Raw genomic sequence first — 23,526 nt, 5'->3', positions numbered from 1 at the left:
TCACCACACTGTCTTCCACAATGGTTGAACTAATTTGCATTCCCACCAACAGTGTAAAAGGGTTCCTATTTCTCTGCAACCTTGGCAGCATCTGTTGTTTCTTTACTTTTTAATAATTGCCATTCTGACTGGTGTGAAATGGTATTTCATTGTGGTTTTGATTTGCATTTCTCTAATGGTCAGTGATATTGAGCTTTTCTTCATAGTTTGTTGGCCACATGTATGTCTTCCTTTGAGAAGTGTCTGTTCATGTCCTTTGCCCATGTAATAAGGTTGTTTTATTTTTCTAGTAAATTTGCATAAGTTCCTTGTAGATTCTGGACATTAGGCTTTTGTCCAATGGACAGATTGCAAAAATATTCTCCCATTCTGTAGGCTGTCTGTTCATTCTGTTGATAGTTTCTTTTGCTGTGCAGAAGCTCTTTAGTTTAATTAAACCCCATTTGTTAATTTTTGCCTTTGTTGCAATTGCTTTTGACAATTTCATCATAAAATCTATCCCCATGTCTATGTCCTGAATGGTATTGCCTAGAATTTTTTTCTAGGGTTTTTATAGTTCTGGGTTTTACATTTAAGTCTTTGATCCGCCTTAAGTTCATTTTTGTATAAAGGTAGAAGGAAGGGATCCAGTTTCAATTTTCTGCAGATGGCTAGCCAGTTTTCCCAGCACCATTTGTTAAATAGGGATTCCTTTCCCCATTGCTTGTTTTTGTCAGGTTTATAGAAGATAAGATGGTTGTGGATGAGCAGTTTTATTTCTGAGTTCTCTACTCTGTTCCATTGGTCTGTGTGCCTGTTTTTGTACCAGTACCATGCTGCTTTCGTTACTTTAGCCTTGCAGTATAGTTTGAAGTAGCATGATGCCTCCAGTTTTGTTCATTTTTTTAGGATTGTCCTGGCTATATGAGCCTTTTGTTGTTGTTGTTCCATATGAATATGTAATTTTTTTTCTTCCTAATTCTGTGAAGAATGTCAGTGGTAGTTTAATGGGAATAGCATTGAATCTACAAATTGCTTTGGGCAGTATGGCCATTTTCACAATATTGATTCTTCTTATCCATAGGTATGGAATGTTTTTCCATCTGCTGTGTATTCTCTGATTTCCTTGAGCAGTGGTTTGTAGTTCTCCTTGGAAAGGCCTTTGCTTCCCTCATTAGCTGTATTCCTCTGTATTTTATTCTCTTTGTGGCAATTGTGAATTGGACTTCATTCATGATTTGGATCTCTGCTTATCTATTGTTGGTCTAAAGGAATGCTTTTGATTTCTGCCCATTGATTTTGTATCCTGAGATTTTGCTGAAGTTCTTATCAGCTTAAGAAGCTTTTGGGCTGAGACAATGGAGTTCTATAGATATAGGATCATGTCACCTACAAACAAAGACAATTTGACTTCCTCTCTTCCTATCTGAATATCCTTTATTTCTTTCTCTTGCCTGATTGCTCTGGTCAGAACTTCCAATAATATGTTGAATAAGAGTAGTGAGAGAGGGCATCCTTGTCTTGTACTAGTTTTCAAGGGGAATGCTTGCAGCTTTTGCCTATTCAGTATGATATAGGCTGTGGCCTTGTCATAAATAGCTCTTATTTTGAAGTCTGTTCCTTCAATGTCTGGTTTATTGAGAGTTTTAAACATGAAGTTGAATTTTATTGAAGGCCTTTTCTGTGACTATTGAAATAATCATGTGGTTTTTGTCTTTAGTTCTGTGTATGTGATGATTTACATGTATTGATTTGCTTATGTTGAACCAGCCTTGTATCCTGAGGATGAAGCTGACTTGATCGTGGTGCATAAGGTTTTTGATGTACTGCTGGATTCAGTTTGCCAGTATTTTATTGAGGACTTCTGCATCAATGTTCATCAAGGATATTGGCCTGAAGTTTGCTTTTTTTGTTGTATGTCTGCCAGGTTTGGTATCGGGATGATGCTGGCCTCATAAAATGAGTTAGGGAGGAGTCCCTCCTTTTCAATTGTTTGAAGTAGTTTCAGAAGAAATGGTACCAGCTCCTCTTTGTACCTCTGATAGAATTCAGCTGTAAATCCATCTGGTCCTGGGCTTCTTTTGGTTTTTAGGCTATTTAGCACTGCCTCAATTTCAGAACTTATTATTGGTCTATTCAAGGATTCAATTTTTTCCTGGTTCAGTCTTGGGAGGGTGTGTGTATGCAGGAATTTATCCATTTCTTCTAGATTTTCCAGTTTATTTGCATAGAGGTTTTTATAGTATTCTCTTATGATTGTGTTTCTGCGGGGCTGATTTCTTCTTTGAAGTAATAATTTTTAGAAAGTATATTTGTGGCCAGGCATGGTGGCTCACACTTGTAATCCTAGCATTTTGGGAGGCCAAGGTGGACAGATCATGATGCCAGGAGATCGAGATCAGCTTGGTCAGCATGGTGAAACCCTGTCCCTACTGAAAATACAAAAATTAGCTGGGCGTATTGGTGAGGGCCTGTAGTTCCAGGTACTTGTGAGGCTGAGTCAAGAGAATTGCTTGAACCTGGCAGGTGGAGGTTGCAGTGAGCTAAGGAGCAGAGATCACGCCACTGCACTCCAGCCTAGACAACAGAGCAAGTCTGAGTCTCAAAAAAAAAAAAAAGGAAAGAAAGTGTATTTGTGATTCTTCCCTTTCATTCTGATATTTGAAGGGTATTTGCGCAAAGAACTTGTTATGCCAAATGTTAAAGAGGAGAGAACAGGCTATCTCAAAGAGCTGTAAACTTTTGCATGTTTGAACTAAAAAAAGTTGGTGCAAGGTACAGTACACATCAAAATGCATATGTTTTGCAAATAGAGATTTCTTTTAGATCTTTGTGCTTATCCTAAGATCTGTAAGATGTCTTATTGCCTTTCTCTCAAGATTCTTTGGAATTGAAGTTGGCATATTTCTAAAAGGTAATTTTATAGCATAAACAACAAAAGGTTTAAAATTTGATCAAAAATTCTACTTTTACTACTATATCATAAGGAAATAATTTCACATGTTGGCAAGGATATATTCAAGAGAATAGTCATTGTAGAGTTCTTTCGTTAGTGAAAGATTAAGAACAACGCTAATATTCATTAATAGATACTTGATTGAAAAAGTGATAAATCCACGACTTGAATTCTGTGTATTATACAGAATGAAGACATATATCAAAAAGGAATGGAAATGTGTTCATGATAAAGAATTGAGTTATATGAAAACAGGTTTTGTTCCAAGTTAAATTAAAATATGTGTATATTTTGTAGTTGTGTATGCATGAGAAGTATGAAGACTCCACATCAAAATGGTGTTGATTAGAGATGATTTTTCTTCTTTTGCTTTATTTTCTAATTCTTTCTAATGAATGTATATTATTTGTGCAATATATATAACATTAACAACAAAAGTTTTCTCAATATTTTTCCTTTCTTTTTTGTTTTAATGCAGGGTCTCCCTCTGTCACCCAGACTGGGGTGCAGTGGCACAATAATGACTCACTACCTTGATCTCTCAGGCTCAAGTGATTCTCCAGCCTCAGCCTCTCAAGAAGGTAGGACAATAAGTATGTGCCACCATGCCCAGCTAATTTTTTTTTTTTTTTTTTTTGAGACCAGATCTCGCTCTATTGTCCAGGATGGAGTACAGTGTCATGATCATGGCTCACTACAGCCTTGACCTTCCAGGCCCAGGTGACTCTCCCACCTCAGCCTCCCTGGTAACTGGGACTACAGGCATGTTCCATCACACCCAGCTTATTATTTGTTTACTTATTTATTTATTTGGTAAAGATGGGGTTTGTCTGTATTGCCCAGGTTGGTCTTGAACTCCTGGGTTCAAGTGATCTGCTCAACTCAACCTCCCAAAATGCTGGCAATACAGGCATGAGCCACCATGCCCAGCCCTGATTTTTTAAAATTTTTGTAGAGATAGAGGTCTCTATGTTACCCCAAACCAGGAGTTGGTTTCAAACTCCTGGGCTCAAGCAATCCAAAGTCCTGGGATTACAGGCATGAACCACTGCACCCAGCCCCTTTTCTGTGTTTTCAATGTGTAAAAAGTTGCCAGCTGCTACAGATGGAGATAAAAGGTAGTTTAAAGAGACAAACTATATGCATTAGAAATGTTCATAAAAACCTGCCGAGGCCTCACAAGATGAAGATTTAAAAGAAAAAAGTCCGAGCAAACCGCAAGATCACAAGCAAGATCTATGTCTTACCATTAGTGTTAAGTAATCTGAAATGCCTTAAGGATACTAAGGCAATCATATTAAAGAATGCTTTACTTTTGACTTAATTAGAGCTAGATTTTAATTATGGTGAAAAAAGTAGGGTCATAGCTCTTTTCAGTGCCTAGCTTCAGGAGGAGAGTTACATAATTTGGAAAACAGAATCTAAATATTCTCTGTTTTCGTTTATATAAGAACTGATTAAAAAAAAATCAATAACCCAAAGAGGCTGCCATTGCTAAATAGACACTGCTAACCTAAAATATACAACGTAAAAAACTCATGGATGTTGCCCTTCCTGAAAAGTAGCTTTCCTGTTTTTCTGCAAATTTAGGAAATACCCAAAAGTCACCATTGTAAATGAGAGTGCCTAATTGTCTGGAGCTCTTACATTTGCACTTTCATCCTCCGAAGGCACCATTTCCTTGAATCCTCGTCTTGGTTCCTACTGGGCCAAATTCCACTGGCATCAATCCAAATACCAAGAATATTATAAACATTCACATTGATCCAACATTATCTACATGCTTTCTTAATTGGATCATTGTCATTGTGTACCTGGGCTTTAATGTTGGCAAACTGCCATTGAATTTTTCTATAAATAGGTGTCTGCCATCCATCTGTAAACCAATTTCTATGTTTTTATTGCAGTTATATTAGTCACAGAACTCCATCACCAAGATCAAGCTCAATGCCATTACCATCTCACTATCTTACTAATATATTGGCTTGATGACTATTTTTCAGTGCCTCAAAAAAACCTTTAATCCATTTACATTGTTTCTCTTGCACAGAGACAATAGTTCAATCAATTTAAAAAAATAAATTCAGAAACCAAAAATTACATGGTACATCTTATTTCTAGTTTAAAACAGCCAATACCAAAGTTATCAACCAAATACAACATAGCAGACTATTTAATAGTAATTATATATCCTAAAGTCAGAAACTTTTTTTTCTGAAACAGAAACTCAAGGTTTCCCACTCTTTACCCCACTTAACTTTTCCATAATAAAATGATTTCTTCCAAAGGGTCTTAAAGAATCTTTCTCCTTAGACTTTCTGTACAACTTGTTCCATTTGACAAAGAAAAATTAGAGTCTAAGGATAGTTAACGTGGTAAAAGCGGAAGTTACTGGGGAACTGCTTCAACAGAGGAAAAGACGCCTCAGTGCAGAATTGAGTAAAATTATGAATACAAGGCAATGTGGGAATTTATAGCTAAAGAGCAGTGTAGTTGGTGAATGGAAAATTATTAAGAGGAACACATCAGAGGTAAGGATGGATTTTGGCTGAACCTACTTATTACGATTCTTGCTGAAAGCAGGCCAGGGGATCAGACATCAGCTGGGGAATGGTATGGATGAGGAGTTTGGTGAGACTAGAGGGTAATTAAGATATCAAGGGTGGGGGGTTCTGATGAACTTACTTAGCAGGATTCTTACTAAAATTAGGCTCTTGGAGGATATTCCCAAGAATATTCAAGAATGTGAGTCTAATTGGGCTCACAGCAAGCCGACTAAAATTTGGTCCAGGAAAAAATCAATGTCAGTTCTTCCTCTTATTAAAGGGAAGAAGATACATTCTTTTTTCTTTGGAACAATGTAAGTCCATTTCTTTTTTGGTTGCCTTTTATTCATTAAAGACTAGCTGAACCATCCTGATAATATAGGATATCTGCTGGATAGTGCTAACAGTCAGGAATACAATGAAAGGAAATTCAATGAAAATAAAAGTAAAATAAAGATAGTAGTTGGAAACTTCATTTGAGTTCAGGGGCCAGCCAATAGAGAAAATTTCTAAATGTTTGTCCCGAGGATGAAGGTGGCAGTCGCACAGATGTCCTGGATTGTGTTTTGAGTGTCTTTGGTGATGGCATCAGGAGTTCTGGTAACTTTCTGAGTGACCCATACAGCAGGAGGCAAAAGGTTTGCCCACACATAGTGTGTTGCAGTGATTTCTCCCAAGTTTATATCAAATCATCCAGATTCAGAAAAGAGCAGTTTTATTTCTTAGTAACTCCAAGTGAGGAGGCTGGGAGAAAAACTAGAAACTTTAGTTTTCAGAAGTGTAGCCATGTCAGAGGAAGCTAGAAGAATTGAGAACCCACAAGGGTACACTATAGTTTTTTTTTTTTTTTTATCAATACATAAAATTTACCTCTACAGTTACTCCCATTTTGATTTTTGTTTACAAAATATGCCTAGTCTCATTAGATTTGGCCTGATTAATTACATATGTGCAGCAAAAATGGTACCTGACCACACAGGTCTTTTTGAGTTTGTTTTGCTGAAACTTTTCATCAGGAATCTCAGATTAGACTTTTAGAAGTCTCTTGAGGCTAAGAAGCCAAGCCAAGAACTCACTGACAGATTTGACTTTGGACCTATAGATTTGGGCAAATTCCTCTCTTCTTGAGGTCCCCAAGATACTGCAAAATCCTGGTGCTGCCAGTAAGTGACTTTCCTTCTTCACCTCTGATGCTGGAAATCCTGTAATCCAGGTATCAAGGTGGTTTTTCAAAGAGGCCTTTGTAAGTATTGGCTCCACAAAGTCAACTTTACTTCCTTAAACCTGATTCCATGCACATAATTCTCAAATATGGCATTCCAGCTAAAACCTTTGTAATATAGCTAATGTTCCCAATTATGTCCTGTTACAAAGAGAACAGATTCTTACTAAACTTATGCCAATAATGAATTGCCATGAAAATAAGAAAATTCAATGAGTTTCCAAATTCTGGAGGCATCAGTAGGGAGAAAGATAATTGTTCCATTTCTATTTACAAAAGTGTAGTAAGAGAAAAAGTTTCCTTAAATATGGAAAATAAAACATTTAAAAACAGCTATGCTCCAAAACAAAAACCATTCTGCTTGATCTTAGGTTTGCAGTTTCATTAAAACCTGTCAATTTCTCCACTAATGTTCGCCAAATCCTTACTCAGTCCAGTGGAAGGATCTCAAAGTTGTTTAAGCAATGCCTTCAGGAATCATTCTGGCCAATAGCTGCTTATAAATGCTTTCAGAGAAGAATTAGAGTGATAGCAGGATAGCAGGGGGTGGGGGGAATGGGGAGGGCTAACATCAGGAGAAATACCTAATGTAGATGACAGGGGGATGGAGGCAGCAAACCACCATGGCAGGTGTATACTTATGTAAAAATCCTGCACGATCTGCACATGTACCCCAGAACTTAAAGCATAATAAAATATAAAAATAAAGAAGAATCAGAGTGAAGCAAAAACTATCTAGATGAGAAATTTTTTAAATGACCATGATTAAAGATTTTATAGGAATTAATTTGACAACCGGGTACAGTGGCTCAGGCCTGTAATCCCACCACTTTGGGAAGCTGAGAGGGGTGGATTGCTTGGGCTCAGGAATTGGAGACCAGCCCAGCCAACATGGCAAAACCCCATCTCTACAAAAAATACAAAAATTAGCCAGGCGTGGTGGTGGATGCCTGTAATCCCAATTACTCTGCAGGCTGAGTGGGAGGATTGCTTAAGCCCAGGTGGTAAAGGCTACAGTGAGCTGAGATCACACCGCTGCACTGCAGCCTAGGCTACAGAGTAAGACCTCATCGCAATAAAAAAAAAAAAAAAAAAAAAAAAGAGAAAATGAAGAAAAGAAATAATTTGACAATGAAATTTGGTTATTTCTGTGACATATAACATTTAAAAAAATAACTGGAATTATGACGGATGATAACATTATATCAGGAAACATGAATGGCAAAGGTAGTGACAAATTTCTATGAACTTTATTGAATTTCTGAAATACTTGTATTAATAGCATTTACCCATATAAATATAACGTAGGAAAAGTTAAACATCGCTTCTTGTTTACAATGTTCGCCATGCAATTTAACATATTAAATAAATTAAATTATTTTCAAAGTTTCTCTTTACAAATCCTTTGCAATTTCCCAGGGACCCACACGTAAATATCAGTCAGTTCTAAAGCAAGATTTCATTTAGGATTTGATTTTGGAAAGGCAAAATTGTGAAAACGTAAAAATCTTTGTCTTTTTAAACTGAGACATATCAATTCTCTTTATTAAAATGCATGCAGGGCTTAACACCTGGGTGATAGGTTGACAGGTGCAGCAAACCACCATGGCACACGCTTACCTATGTAACAAACCTGCATGTCCTGCACATGTACTTCAGAACTTAGAATTAAATTAAATTAAATTAAATGTGAAAACAAAACATGATAATAGCCAGGCACAGTGGCTCATATCTGTAATTCCAGGATTTGGGGAGGCAGAGGCAGGCAGATCATATGAGGCCAGGAGCTCAAGACCAGCCTGGCCAACATGGGGAAATCCTGTCTCTACTAAAAATACAAAAATTATCCAGGCATGGTGGTGCATGTCCTAGCTACTCAGCTACCTGGAAGGCTGAGGCACGAGAATCGCTTGAACCTGGGAGGCAGAGGTTGCAGAGCTGAGATCCAGCCACTGCACTCCAGGCTGGGCAACAGAGCAAGGCTGTCTCAAAAAAAAATCAAAAAAAAAAAAAAAAAAAAAAAAAAAAAGATAAGGTTAACATAAAGCACAGCAACTCCCCACCCTGCAAAAAGCCTTTACAATCTCTTACTAAGAACAAACCAATAATTCAAGAAAACTTTGTCACTTTAATTTTTCATCAATATGCTTTGGTATTAAAGTTTTTTAAAAATGAACTTATAAATAAATCCATTCAAATCTTCAGCCAATTTGACCACACATAAAATTTCTTTTTAAAGATTCCTTTACCACAAAACTTCTACATTTTTTTGCATCCATTCAAGATTTGCTTTCTCCTACATTTTCTTCTTTCTCATTTTGGAACAATGAGTCATTCTATTTTAGAATGAAATAACTTGTGTTTCATTTCACAAAAACACATTCTGCTTACCTCATACCTTTTTAATGAAAAACACATTCAATTTTTTGCATATTTTACATGTCAAATTGTTTCTCTTCACCTTTATTATTTCTGGTAGTTTTATTTGCATATATTGAGTATAATTTTTAACTGTTAGTAACCTCCGTTTACAGAGAAAATGAGGAAGGATACATGTGAATTGTCTGTCACATACAATTATTATGTAGCAGGCTAGCAAATTTATTAATATGTCATTTCACTATTTTCGAAGGCATATATTTTCTCATAGTATAATTTTTCATTAACAGACTCAGATATGTTTGATCTCTCTGTATCATATAAAGATAAAAAGCTAAAAGTATATAGACTCAAACTTACGCTTAGTAGTGTGTGTTTCAGTAATTTATCCTACCTAGAAATTCTTTTTCTTTTTTTTTCTGGTAGTGCAGTTTATTATACAGAGTGAAAGGACAGCTTCTATGGCATGGAAGGGGACTCAGAGGGGGTGCCGCTGGAGGCTTGGGCAGCTGGAGATTATATTCCTGAGTTATTCCCTTTCCATTCTTGTTTTCATCCAATGAGAGAGGTTTTCTTCTTTTTTTTTAATATATATATTTTTTATCATACTTTAAGTTCTGGGGTACATGTGCAGATCATGCAGGATCGTTGCATTGGTACATACATGGCAATGTGGTTTGCTACCTTCATCCCCCTGTCACCTATATCTGGCATTTCTCCCCATGTTATCCCTCCCCAATCTCCCTACCGCCCTCTGCTGTCCCTCTCCTAGTCCCCTGCAACAGACCCCAGTGTGTTCCCCTCCCTCTGTCCATGTGTTCTCATTGTTCAACACCTGTCTATGAGTAAGAACATGTGGTGTTTGATTTTTTGTTCTTGTGTCAGTTTGCTGAGAATGATGGTTTCCAGATTCATCCATGTCCCTAAAAAGGACCTGAACTCATGATTTTTTTATGTCTGCATAGTATTCCATGGTGTATATGTGCCGCATTTTCCTTGTGCAGTCTATTATCGATGGGCATTTGGGTTGGTTCCAGGTCTTTGCTACGGTAAACAGTGCCACAATGAATATACGTGTGCTTGTGCCTTTATAATAGAATGATTTATAATCCTTTGGATATATACCCAGTAATGGGATTGCTGGGTCAAATGGAATTTCTATTTCTAGGCCTTGAGGAATCGCCACACTGTCTTCCACAATGGTTGAACTAATTTACACTCCCACCAACAGTGTAAAAGTATTCCTATTTCTCCACATCCTCTCCAGCATCTGTTGCTCCATTTGTTTTAATGATCACCATTCTAACTTGCATGAGATGGTATCTCAATGCGGTTTTGATTTGCATTTCTCTAATGACCAGTGATGATGACCATTTTTTCATATGTCTGTTGGCCTCATATATGTCTTCTTTTGAAAAGTGTCTGTTGATGTCCTTCATCCACTTTTGAATGAGTTTGTTTTTTTCTTGTAAATCTGTTTTAGTTCTTGTTAGATTCTGCATATTAGCCCTTTGTCAGATGGGTAGACTGCAAAAATTTTTCCCATTCTGTTGTTTGCCAGTTCACTCTAACAATTGTTTCTTTTGCTGTGCAGAAGCTCTGGAGTTTAATTTAGAAATTCTTAATGAATACCTATCACATAACCCTAAGGCCACAAACCACCAAAAGGATTTTGGAAACTGTTTTTAGGAAGACATACTAGAAGAACAAACGTAGCTAGCCATCATGTCCAGTTATTTCACCGTTTATTATTTTTACCTTATTGTCTACTAAACGTAAGTAGAATAAAAACGTATACTCACATATAATACTGAAAACTCAAAAGACACACTGTTCTTATTAAATCAACATATTAAGCTTATTTCCCAAAGACTTACCCAGGTCATGTGAATTTGAATTTGTTTCTATATTTCTAGGAGTTTAATGAGTATTGAATTTATACAAGTACTCATTCATCTCTAAGCCAAATTGAATAGAACGCCTCTAACAGATTTTGTAAATTAATTTGGTAATACTATCCAGAGGTAAGAAAATGTTATGCATGTAGAATATACATGTTTAAACATATATAAACATACAGACAAACACAAAACAAAAATCTTACAGCTTTCATTCTAAAATTTTAGCCATGAGTTAGATAAAGATACCAAGACAAAACTCACTGGTTTACATGAATACATTGCCCCTCTTTACTCCACTTTATATTTTTATCTAAATTGTGTTTCTGACAGATGGAACAATTTAACTTCACCTACTCAATAAAAGGCCTAAGGCTTTTTACCAGTATCTGTAGGGGAGACATTTAAGATTTTTCATTTGCCCTAATATATAGTCTGATGGAGGCTGTGGACTCAATTTTCTTTTTCCAATTATTAATAGCTCTTTTTTCCATCTTTCTCTTTCCAAACTCAGAAAGTTGCTTTTGGGGGTCCAGATTCCCACTAAGGGCAGAGGGACTAAAGTTCAAGTTTCTGGCGGTGCTGAAGTGGGAAGGCAAAAGTCTGGCCGTGTGGATGGGGGGAATAGAGAAGGCAGAGTTTTGAAGGGGACACATCAAACGATTTAAAAGAACTGACGGGACGGTCAAGGGTGGTACAAGGATAAAGGAGTTGTGAAAGCAATGGAAGGGGTAGAAGGGTTAGAGAAGCCGCCACTGTCAGGAGATCTTACATTTCCCAAAGAGGCCACTGAAGCTCCATATTATTCTTAGTACAATCATGCTTACAAGAAAGAAAGCAGAGAGAGTTGGCGGAGCACAGTTCAGCAGGGGCTCTAGAAGGGAGTTTCTAGTCCACTGAGAAGCTCCTATGTTCTTAAGTAATGGTGGCTCTATACTTATGAATAGAGAAGACTGGAACTCTAACCTGGTGTCTGTTCTTGATGAGCACAGGGGTTTTAACCAGCTCTATTTCTGAACTTGGCCAGTTCACCTCTCCTTAGGCAACCTGGTAGTCCCTGACTCCTGGGAGGTCACCATATTGATGCCAAACTTAGTGAAGCACCTGATGAGCATAACTCACTGTAGCCTAGAACTCCTGGGCTCAAGGCCTCCTCCCACTTCAGCCTCCTGAGTAGATGGGACTACAGGCGTGCACCATCACTCACAGTCCAGCCTCTGCTTCTTGCAAAGACTGGTTTAGGATTCTAACTCAACTTCACTTTGCCCAGGACTCTAGTACAGCTTCTTACAAACAGAAAAATCAAGGGCTCTATCTCCAGCTTCTGAAATATACTCAAAATGTTAAGAATAGAAATCTGTCCTAACTGTGTGCTTCAAGGGACATCCAGAGCTGACTGGTTCAGAAGTCAGACTCACCAATGGATCCCCGTTTGATCAGTCAGGAGACAAGATAAAGACTTCAAATATGTACATTTGGGGTCCCAAGTGAGAATTTCAGGAGTCCAAAGATGAATCTGATACAATCTATGTCTTGTTACCATAACTGTTAAAGAAAAAAACAGAGCCTGATGGGAGTTAAAGCAGAAAAAACAAATTTTACTCCAACACCATTGCAATAAGGAAAAAGACACCTCATTCTAGAAGTAGGCTCAATTCAAAATACAAGAAAAAGTGGGAATTTATAGCCAAAGAGCAGGATGGAGCTCAGTGGATGGAAAATTATTAAGAGAAAACATCAGGGACAGGAGGACACTCTGGATAAACTGACCTAACAGGATTCTTGCTGAAGACAGGCCAGTGTGATCAGATACCACCTGTAGTATGATGGGGGATGAGAAATTTGGTCGAGTGTCAAGGGTAATTAGACATCAAAGATGGGGCATTTTGACTAAACCTGCATAGTGAGATTGTTGCTAAGTTTGGGCTCTTGGAGGTTACAAGGAGAGGCCTTGTTGGGCTCAGAGAACCCTGCCTAAAGGTTGGTCAGGAATCTTTGTCACCTTCTTAACCCTGGTTATGTTTCCTAACTACTTGCCTCTCTGCTTATCAAAGATCCTCTTTGGGACCTCTTAAATGTTGGTAAATGTGGGGAATGTGGCCTGGTGTAGAATAACAGTGTTTACTGGGATTGATTTCAGGACCCTGATCTAATATATCTCAAAGATGGGAACTGGGTTCATCAAGTCCTCCAGAAAACAAAAGACAAAAGCCATTTTGAGATTAGTTTCATCCTTATTTTGCTTTTTGGGACTTTTCCTTTGGTATATGCTGCTTTACTTTTTTCTGTAGTCTAGCTTTTTCTTCTTCCTAATAAGTCGCTGCTTGACCCAAAGTAGCAGCCCCAGTCTCTCGGCTAACTTACTTCAAAGTCTTTATCTCAGTTCACATTATTGGAAGAGTATATGATTAGTCTGGACAAACCACAAATTAATCAGTTGCCCATTATTTTTCCAACCCCCTGTGGCTGGCTGAGTGCTCCTAAGATCAGGAAATACAATGCATTTTCTCTTAAGGGAGCTTTGTACAGAAATCACAGCATTATCTGTCTCCTGAAAAAAATATGCATAATTTTCAATGAACAGACAATTATTCCAATTAGACATAAATGCTGTAATCACTGTGAAGTCGCACATGATACACTTTTATTGTTACTTAAAAATTATTTATTTTTATAAAATGATACATACACATAAGGGCAAACAGTATTATATAGTATGGTTCCCTATTTGACCACTCCCAACTTCTACTTTGCCTTTCCTGAGGCAACCAAATTTGACCCTTTAAATGTTTCTTTTGCATTTGTGTCTCTCAAGTAAAATGTATACAGGCTGCTATCAATTTTACATATTAGCAACTGAGTTCCTTTTATGACAAACAAGGGTTAAATTTTCTTATGTCACCAACCTCTGCTTCTCCTCTTCCTTGTACCCAGGATTTACATCTAATTAATTATTTTCATAATTTTGAGTAGAATCAGTATTTGATATTTATGTTATTATGCCTGTGAAAGTGTTCTTCAAAGCTGAGCATTATAGCACACTATGATTAAATTTCCCTTACTGGTTTTTACTTTTCCTTGAGTAAATAATGACTTTGATTCTGTTTTCTATTGCTCGAGTTTCTTTTTATTCACTCTAAATTTTTGCCACAGCTTCCAATAATCTCTATAAGTAAATTTTCAAAAAGTCAATCTCATCTGGCTCCCCCACTATACCATTTTTTTTTGGAGATATTCCTCCTGGAGACTGTCATTCTTTGTGTTTTTACACTGGCTATTCTCTAGACCAAATGCACATATGTCACATGGAAATAATCTTGCTGCCATCCCTGGAATTTTTTTCACATTTCTCCTGGATTGGATTTCTGATTCCTTAACCTTATAACTTTGTTTTTCATAGATTTACTTTCAGTGATACATATGCTACAGTTGCTTTATCAGGTTAAAAAGGAGAGTACATGGAAGAAATGAAAAAATAGTAGAGCCACTTGAAGAAACAATTTGGTAGTTTCTTATAAAGATATCACATATTTACTATACAACCTAGCAATTCTACTCCAAGATATTTACCCAAAAGAAATATATCCACAGAAAGACCTATGTATAAATATTTGTAACAGTTTTGTTCCTAGTAGCCAAAAACATAAAACCACTCAAATGTCCATCACCAAGTGAATGAATAAACAGGTAGTGATAATGCCCATATGATAGAATACAGCTCAGCAAAAAGTAGAAATGAGCTACTAACACATGCAGTAAGATAGATGAATTTCAAAAGCATTATACCAGGCGAAAGAAGCCAAACCCAAAATGTTTATACAACATTCTAATGAAAGCAAAACTAGAGGGACAGGAATCAGTGTAGCTGTTGCCAAGCGGCTGGGGGTGGGAGAAAAAGACTGACTACTAAATGGCTTGAGAGAACATTTTTGGATAATGGAAAAGTTTTATAATATGAATAGGTAGTAGTTATATAATTGTCCAAACTCATCTCAATGTACACCTTAAAAGGATGAATTTTACTATATGTAAATTATACCTCAATAAATCTGACTATAATAAATAATAATAACGCTACAGGGCATATTCCAGGGACATGGCAACAATGGCAACATAGCTTTAAAAATTGTTTTGAATTTCTACGTGAAAACAGTCAAAGAAACTAGATAACAATAAAAAACCTGCGGGAAAGTTTTACTACAAAATTCAGGGACAATGTGCCCAAACAGAAGCAAGTGGGGACAAAATTCTAACAATGTCAAGATCTGCATGGGATTGGTGTTTCTGTGGAAACAAGAAGAGGGAGCAGCCTCTGACTTACCTAAGAGGAATATCCCCCCAAAATAGCCGACAGCTATTCATCAGAAAGCTTAGCAGGCAAGTTTGAGAAGAGCCAATGAGGCAGGGCTATGCCCTCCACAATTCTGGGGAGGGTGGAAAGGAGAAATTGAAGAGGCTTGAGCAGTCTAGCCCTATGCACTATAAAAACTGACCTGGCAGAATATCCTTCCAGAACAGAGCTCTGTACTGAGAGGAAATGCTCTGAAGAGGAATAAAAACTGGTCAGGACTGAGTCAAAAGAGGTGAAAACAAAAGCCAGCCTAAAATCTGAGTGGAAACACTGAGCATGTGTGTGAGGCTTTTGAACATTGCAGAAAGACGGCTCGTGGACCAACCACATGGGTTAGTGTCTTTAGTTCTTTTCCCTTGAGTGGATCTGATTTCCTAAAATGTTCTCTGCCAGTCTTCTGCCAGGTGGATAAAGGTTTGGCTGTAAGTGTTCTCAGAGTTCAGTGAAGAAACGAGGCTGGAGAATTCAGTCCAACCTACAATATACATCTGGTAACCGTAGCCCGTTTTCTGTGGGATAGCAACACTATCATCTGTGTTGGCTGATCTCCGTGCCAAAGACCCTCAGTCATACTTTTGCCCGGAAATAAATCCCTTGTTCTCTGACCAGTGGGATAGCGGAGAAGTGGAACTAGAGAGCAAACTGCTTTGCAAACAGTTTCCCTCAGTTTTCCATTTTAGCTTCTCACCCTTCCCTCCTAGCTCACAGACGTGTAGTGTTGCCTATTCTTGACTATTTTGATGGTTCTCTGCTTTAAATCTGGGGGATCCTCAAATCTCTACACTGCTGCCTTAGTAGTCTTCTTTCTCAGCTCTGTTCATCGAGTGACCACAGGTTCATCTATTTTGCAGCTTCCACTGACTTTGTATATGTCACAAATTGCCAGGACAATCAATCTCAGTTCCTTTATCCCAGTTGCACAGCTTAATATTCACATATTTCCATGGGATTCTTTCTTAGTTATTTGAGTTGACACTCCTAGAAGTGTATCCCTGATCTACCCAATTTGTATGCAGCACACAGTAATTTGCCATAAAAGGGTTGAAGATGTGACACAAAATACAAATCACTTAAATCCTCAGGGTGGGGCATGAAATAGTCTCTAGAGCCGCAAGCCTTTCTTCCTCAGACAGTGGCCCAGGAAGAGCAGACTTGAAAGTATGCCCAAAGTCTCTGTAACAGTGAACTGGAGAAAAATCCAACACTTACTGTTCTGCTATAAGGAAAGAAATCCTGTATCAACTGGACATCCACGTCAGCAGCCACTGTGGATGTGAGGTTCATGAAACTGAAGCATGGTCTATGTTCCATGTGCCCAAAGAATATGGTGTGCAGATCAAAGTCAAGGGCAAAACCACCTGCACGGATATCTGAGGGTTCTGTCCCTTTTCCAATTCAGGTGCATTTCAGAGTCATCCGAGCTAGTAGCTGCATCATATCACTAGCAATGTTATGTGTATTCTACAAATGAAAGATTTACCATTATTTTGAAATTCTTCATTTCAAAAATTTAATTGGACTTGGAATCTATTATAATTATCACAAGAAATGCTATCATTAGATTATTAATGAAAGATCTGTAGAATTCTTTATGTATATAACTTCAATAGTTACAAATTTTTGAATGGTTGTAAAATGTGTTTAAATGATTTGTTCATGTCTGTATAAGCAGATTTTTCTCGATGGTTACTATTAAGAATTTGAAAAGGTTGTAATTTAAAAGTCTTGATAAGGAGCTATGTGTAGCCCTTTCAAGCATAAAACCCAATTTTTAAAAGTATTTTTTAAACAGATATAAGCTCAAGTTTCTCATTAAAGGTTTTCAACAACTCTTTTTTGCAAATTTCATATATATTCAGTATCTAAATTTCCTTCTAAACTTTGTGCTGTATTACCTTGCATATGAAAACTGTTTTAAATTTTCCCCAAGCTCCATATGAAAGCCTCTGGATCCCTTCAGTTTATCTCAGTGTCTTAGACTGGATCTTCTAGAAACAGAGAATTCCAGGCAGAAGGTTTATTGGAGAATGCCCTCAGGAAATACACCTAAAGGAAGTGAGGATGGAGGCAAGACTGGACAGAGGGAGGAGGTGACTCACATTGCAGTTACAACTGAGGCCTCAGTTTATCCCACCTGGAGCCCTAGAGCTGAATGAACTAGAGTTGTTTAAAATTGAGACGAGGGACTGAGTCGATGTATTTATTCCCCCATCAGTCATTCATTATGCCTGCTGGGAGAGGGCATAACCTTGAGTGAGGTACACTGTGAAATGTCAGAAGCCTGCTTCCACAACAGCTTGGAGATGGGTAAGTCAGCCCTGGGCAGAACACGACAGAATCTGCAGCACGGACTGCTCCGGAAGTGCTGCTGAGTTACCATAGGAATTGAATCAACGTTCATGGGATTGTTTACATGGGCCTACTTTTTCTGAAATACTCTGTACCTCCTGAGTATTATTTCATGTTATGGATAACAACACTATATTTTCATAGCACTTATTCTATAATATTATAAATTAATTTATATGCTGTTACTTTTTTTGTGACTCTTATGATGTAAAAATGTGAGGCGATGTTGACAGCTTAATTGTTTTATCACCAGCACCTAGATCACTGACTAGCATATAGTAGCACTCAATAAGTACCTGCTAAGTGAGTAATAAAATGAATGAATGAATGAAAATGCATTATTTATCTTTTTTCTTATTTTTAATCTGTGCTTCTTAGCACCTTATTCTGCAATACAATGTGTTTGAATGGAATGGAAATGCCACAAAGCCATTCTCAGTAAGTCCCTTGGACCTCAGAGGAATTCACAGATTCGTGAAAGATCATCTGATGAATTGTCCCGTCCAGGAATTTCCTGTTCACATTTTAAGAAAAATTTTTCCTTAATTTTAACCTACAATTGCTTTAAATTTTTTAAAGTGCTTTTTAAAATTACTAGTCATCTTTTAGAATAGAATTGTCAGTTCTGTAGAAAATGAAGTTCCCCATATATGTAGATTTTCAATGTACTGTACTCTTTTCAACAGTAATTGTTACCTACTGGACTAAATTTAGAACTAAGGAACATAGACTCGTATATATTTTCCACCTCTTATCTCTTTCAGGATGTTGCCTTACTCTGATAATTCTCTGATTCTCTTAGTAGAGTTATAAATTTCCCTCTGAATGTTGATAACTTATCTGAAAACTCTGTAGCATGATATATATCTTCTGAGTGGACTTTTGGCTATCAGTCTGTTCAGAAATTATTCCATCTACTTCTGCAGTGTCACTAGGGAGAAATGGCCACAGCAGTGTTTTTCTTCTGGGTTTTAGTCAGATGATCAGAGATAGCTTCTTTCTTAGATTTTAAAATATGTTTCAATTTTTCCACTTATCTCTCCTAATCATCTGATTGGTTATTACTTTCAGATCTTTTTGTTTATTTCATAGTCCATAATACATGCTGAGTTATGGGACTTGTGACACATTTTTGGAATAATTTTTAAATAATGTCCAAGTACAGAAAACATATTTCTTCAAATTAACTGAATATATATTTGTTGACAGTTGAATTATTTTTTCTTCTTAACTTTTCTTTAAGCTTTAATGTTCTTGGCTGTGCATCTAAAATGATCACTTATGTACAATTTTCCTTGGCTCCCTTCAATGCAATTAATTATCTTTCATATGTACTCCTTTTGTTTCTTTTATTTTCAGGGCTTTTGTTTCAAAAATAATCATTCACATTGCCACTGTTCAAACAGTTTAATTTAATCAAAGGTCCAGATAGTAGAGCACCATTTACAAGACTTCTTTACAGGAATCTTAGTGTTTCAATCTTAGTCTTTCTATAAATATATGAATAGAGTTCTTAGAAGGAGCAGCTAGGTTTGTCTCTGTCCTGATTCTAGTTAGATCTCCCCATTCTTGTGTGGGAGCTCTTCTTTAATTTTTATATTTGACAATGATAGTTTGCTTATTTCCAAATGTTAGGGAGAGTTTTCGTTCTTAAAACTAGCTCAGTAATCATACTGCATAATAATTACTAACAGTTAATACTACTACATTTTAAGCATCATTTTGTTGTATTTGACCATTATTTCTTTTAATCTTTCTTATATCCTTACAAAATATTATTACTATCAATTTTACAAATGAGAAAACCAAAATTAGCTTGATTAAGCAATTGTCCATCATGAAACCACCAGTATATGAGGGGAGTGGCCTTTCAACTCTCAGCTTATCTGTGATAATTAACTGCCTCATATACAAGTCCTTTCTTAAAACGATAACTTCCTTCCTCCATTAAATCTCTTAATCCATAATTATATTGGTCTTGTAATTCTTACAACTCTGTTTAAATCTGTGAAAAAGAAAATGCGGTGCAGTAATTGCTGGAATTTGCTTTGACCAGTGCAAATTTCTATGATGCGAGTGTGATTGGGGGTAGGAAGTAGTTTGGGAGAGAACATTCTAGGGCTGAACACTTTTTGAGAAATGTTCCTACATTACTTTTCCAGATTCCAAGCAAATTTCCCAAGGTAAATAAATTGTTTATTCTTGAGGCTAAGATCGCTGCAGTTTACTAATGTAAATTAACTTTTCAGTTAACCATCTCATGTTCTCTCCGCATGAGTTATTGATTCTTCATTGCTACCACTATCACCACCCTGCTTTAAAAAAAATCCTGTATTCAATGTCCATTTTCCAACTTGCATGTATTCAAGACTGACTTTCTCAATGTCTTCCAAATAAGGAGAGTAAATTAACTTTTATTTATTCACAGTGCTCTATGGCAGGGACAGGGGGGAGAATCTATAAGTTCTGCTTGTAATACTCAATATTTTTGGTAAAATAATGACTTCTTTGAAGCTTAAGATAAACATTAAACACAAGGCTGATATAGTTTGTATATTTGTCCCCACCCAGATCTCAGGTTCTCACCCGAATGCTGGTGATGAGGCCTGGTGGGAGGTGATTAAATCATGGGAACAGATTTCTCATGAATAGTTTAGCACCTGCTTCTTGGTACTGTCCTAGTGATAGTGAGTGAGTTCTCACAAGATCTGCTCACTTAAAAGTGTGTGGCACATTCCCCCTCTCTTTTTTGCCCTGTTCTCACCCTACCATGTGCCTGCCCCCACTTTGCCTTCTGCCACAAATAAAAGCTCCCTGAGGTCACCCCAGAAACAGATGCTGCTATGCTTCCTGTATAACCTGCAGAACTGTGAGCCAATTAAACCTCTTTTCTTATAAATTACCCAGTCTCAGGTATTTCTTTATAACAAAGCAAGAATGGCCTAAGACAAAGGCAGAATAATAAATCAAATGAAATGAAACACAAAAGAAAGAGAATTGAGTATTTTGATTGGGAGTAAGGCCTTTATTAAATTTATCTGGAAAATTAAACAAATGAGAATTGCAAATCACATTAGAAAATGAATTATGCTATCAGATAATTAACATGTATTTTAACATTATAAAATTAATTAATACAGTGTAGTGGTAGCTTAAGAATCTAGGGAAGTACAAGGGACAGTTCCAGAACCAATGTTAGAATCTTAATATAATATTTCAAATATCATAAATCCATAAGAAAGGATGTATTATTTCTAACATTGTGCTTGGAAAAGTATTTATTTTTTAAAAAAGGCCAATTACCAGTTTGTGTTACATTCAAAATATATAGAAACTTGATTGAAAGTTTAAAAATAACAACTGAAACTGTAACATACGTGTGAATATTTACTGCTTGCAATTGGAAGATTTTCTAAGCATAAAATCATTGTAATACGTCATGAAGACTATATATTTACTTCATAAATAAAAATTTTAATTTTTCATATCTCAAACCCATTAAAACTTTCTATACTATTTAAAAGTTTATTTCTCTTTATATATAAAAAATTAAGCAAAATGGCCAAATTTATGAATAAATATTTTATAGAAGTTATATAATTAACTAATAGACATATAGAAAAAAATCCCACTCATGATTAATTAGATAAGTGCAAATAAAGGAATACCAGCATGTCATAATAGCCTATAAATTGGCAGCAAGAAAACTAAGGTATCGGCTATTGCCACTTCAAGCATACGGTCCTCACAAGGTAGTAAGTCAGATATCTGACAAACAAATTAGGTTTTACATATTTGCCAAAGAATAATGAAAACAGGAAGAAGTAGATACTTCTGGTTTATATAATTATTGAATCTACATCTCCACTATTTCTTTGGATGGAACAAGGGCAATTTCAAGACAGTCGAGACGCATTTGGGGCATAGAGACCTTACCAAATATGAAACTTTGGAATATAGGTGGCAACTATTTACAGATTCTATGTACATTATATCTACCTACACATATATACACATATATATATACACATATATGTGTATATATATATGTGTATACCTATATGTATGTCATATATATTTATATATACCTATATAAAATAGATAATCTAAAAGCAATCACTGCTTAAGATTCATTAATGCCTGTGAGTCCTAACATTTCACAAAAGTATGCAAAGGTTAAAAATGTATAGTGTTGGTCAGAACTGACATAGTAAATATCCTTATTATTAGAATAAAAATTATCATACTTGAACTCATGCATGATTTTTCTTTACAATTACAATATAAACATAATCCTGCCTCATGAATTTAGTTTTTCTTTTTTAGCTTCTTTTTACCTTTTATTTGAGCCACAGAAATACAAAATGAATACTATGTGTATGTTTTGATGATTATTTTCCCAGGTTGTATTTTCACTAGAATTTTTTGTTCCAAGTCATTTAATGAATTTCATAAGAATGAGTCTGTTAAAAATGAGATGTCTTGGATTATAAGCATATTGTGCATGTACTTGGGGAAAAAAGAAAAAGACAAAAGAGAAAAATATTTTTCAAAAAAACAGATGAGTAACTTAGCATAGCCAAAGGGCAGCAACATCTGATGTGGTGACAGGCTTTGCAAGCTTCCTGTATTAATGGAGTTTCCATAGCAGCCACCACCTCACATGATAGTTCAAAATAATTTGTAATTGCCAAGAACTTTTAAAGGGAAACACACCCAACTCTGGTATATTTTAGAAAATCAACTAAATGTTTCTGAATCTAGATACATGCTATGTCTAGCTCACAGGATCAGTGAGTGATATATGTCAGCATGCTTTGGAAATTGAAAAATGCCATACAAATGCAGAGTATAATTACTTTACAGAATTATCCACTGTTATAACTAGAAGACATGTTAGAGACCAACATGTCCCAGCCTCTTATTTCACAAATGAAGCAAAATTCATTAAACTTGTCCACAGGACCATGTCAGGAGAGTGACAAGGCCTTTACGAGAGCTTGGGTCATGTATCTTTATGTCTAATGCCCTTTATTCCCTTTCTATGCCTGTGGTCAGCTACTGTTCTGCGATCCACCACGCCCTTTCCTCTGATCCACCACAATAATACCCTGATCACTCCAGTCTTCAGGGGACACAGAAGTGCACCGATCAGGCTCCCTACCTGGCCATATAGAACTTCAGGTTTATCTTTTTCACAGCTGGGAGTCTTACTATTAATCCCACATTGAGTCTCAATCATACTCTTTTTCTAAGTTCTTCCAGTCTTTTCAGTGATTGAGAATAATCTCTGATATAGCCAGAATTTTTAATAGGAATCTCAAGAGTCTAAAAGTGGCTAAGCAGTATGTAAATCAAATAGGGGAGAAAATCTGTCTCCTGAACGAGTTATCATCTGAGTACTCTTAATTTAAATAATATCACATTAATAGTCAATTTTAAATGTATATGGTTTATTGGGGGGGTTCTTTTCTTTACAGATCTAACTTAATTATCAAATAAAGGTCTCTTCAGGGAGGCGGTGTTATCCCCATTTTGCTGATGAAAAGAACTGTTTTTCATAGATAATAATTAACCTTTCCATTGTGACACTAATATTGAAGCCAGGATTTAAGTTACATTTTGGTTTTGCTCTTTTTAATTAGCTGTTTTTTTCCATTATTCAATGATGTCTACACATCAGAAAATGACTTTGTTTCAATCTTGCTCATAGGCCTCATGTCATGTGCATATGTGGACTAGAATGGAATAATCCCGACACAGAGATTGAATTCTTAGAGATAATCCTGAGATTCTCTGACCTGTTGGAACTTGGCTTCTCTGCCCATTTCATCTGACTTTAGCTG

The sequence above is a fragment of the Sapajus apella genome, unplaced genomic scaffold, assembly GCF_009761245.1.
Source record: "Sapajus apella isolate SASKATOON/1434 unplaced genomic scaffold, GSC_monkey_1.0 scaffold7, whole genome shotgun sequence".
NCBI classification, from domain to species: domain Eukaryota; kingdom Metazoa; phylum Chordata; class Mammalia; order Primates; family Cebidae; genus Sapajus; species Sapajus apella.
This window is presented reverse-complemented; position numbering follows the sequence as displayed.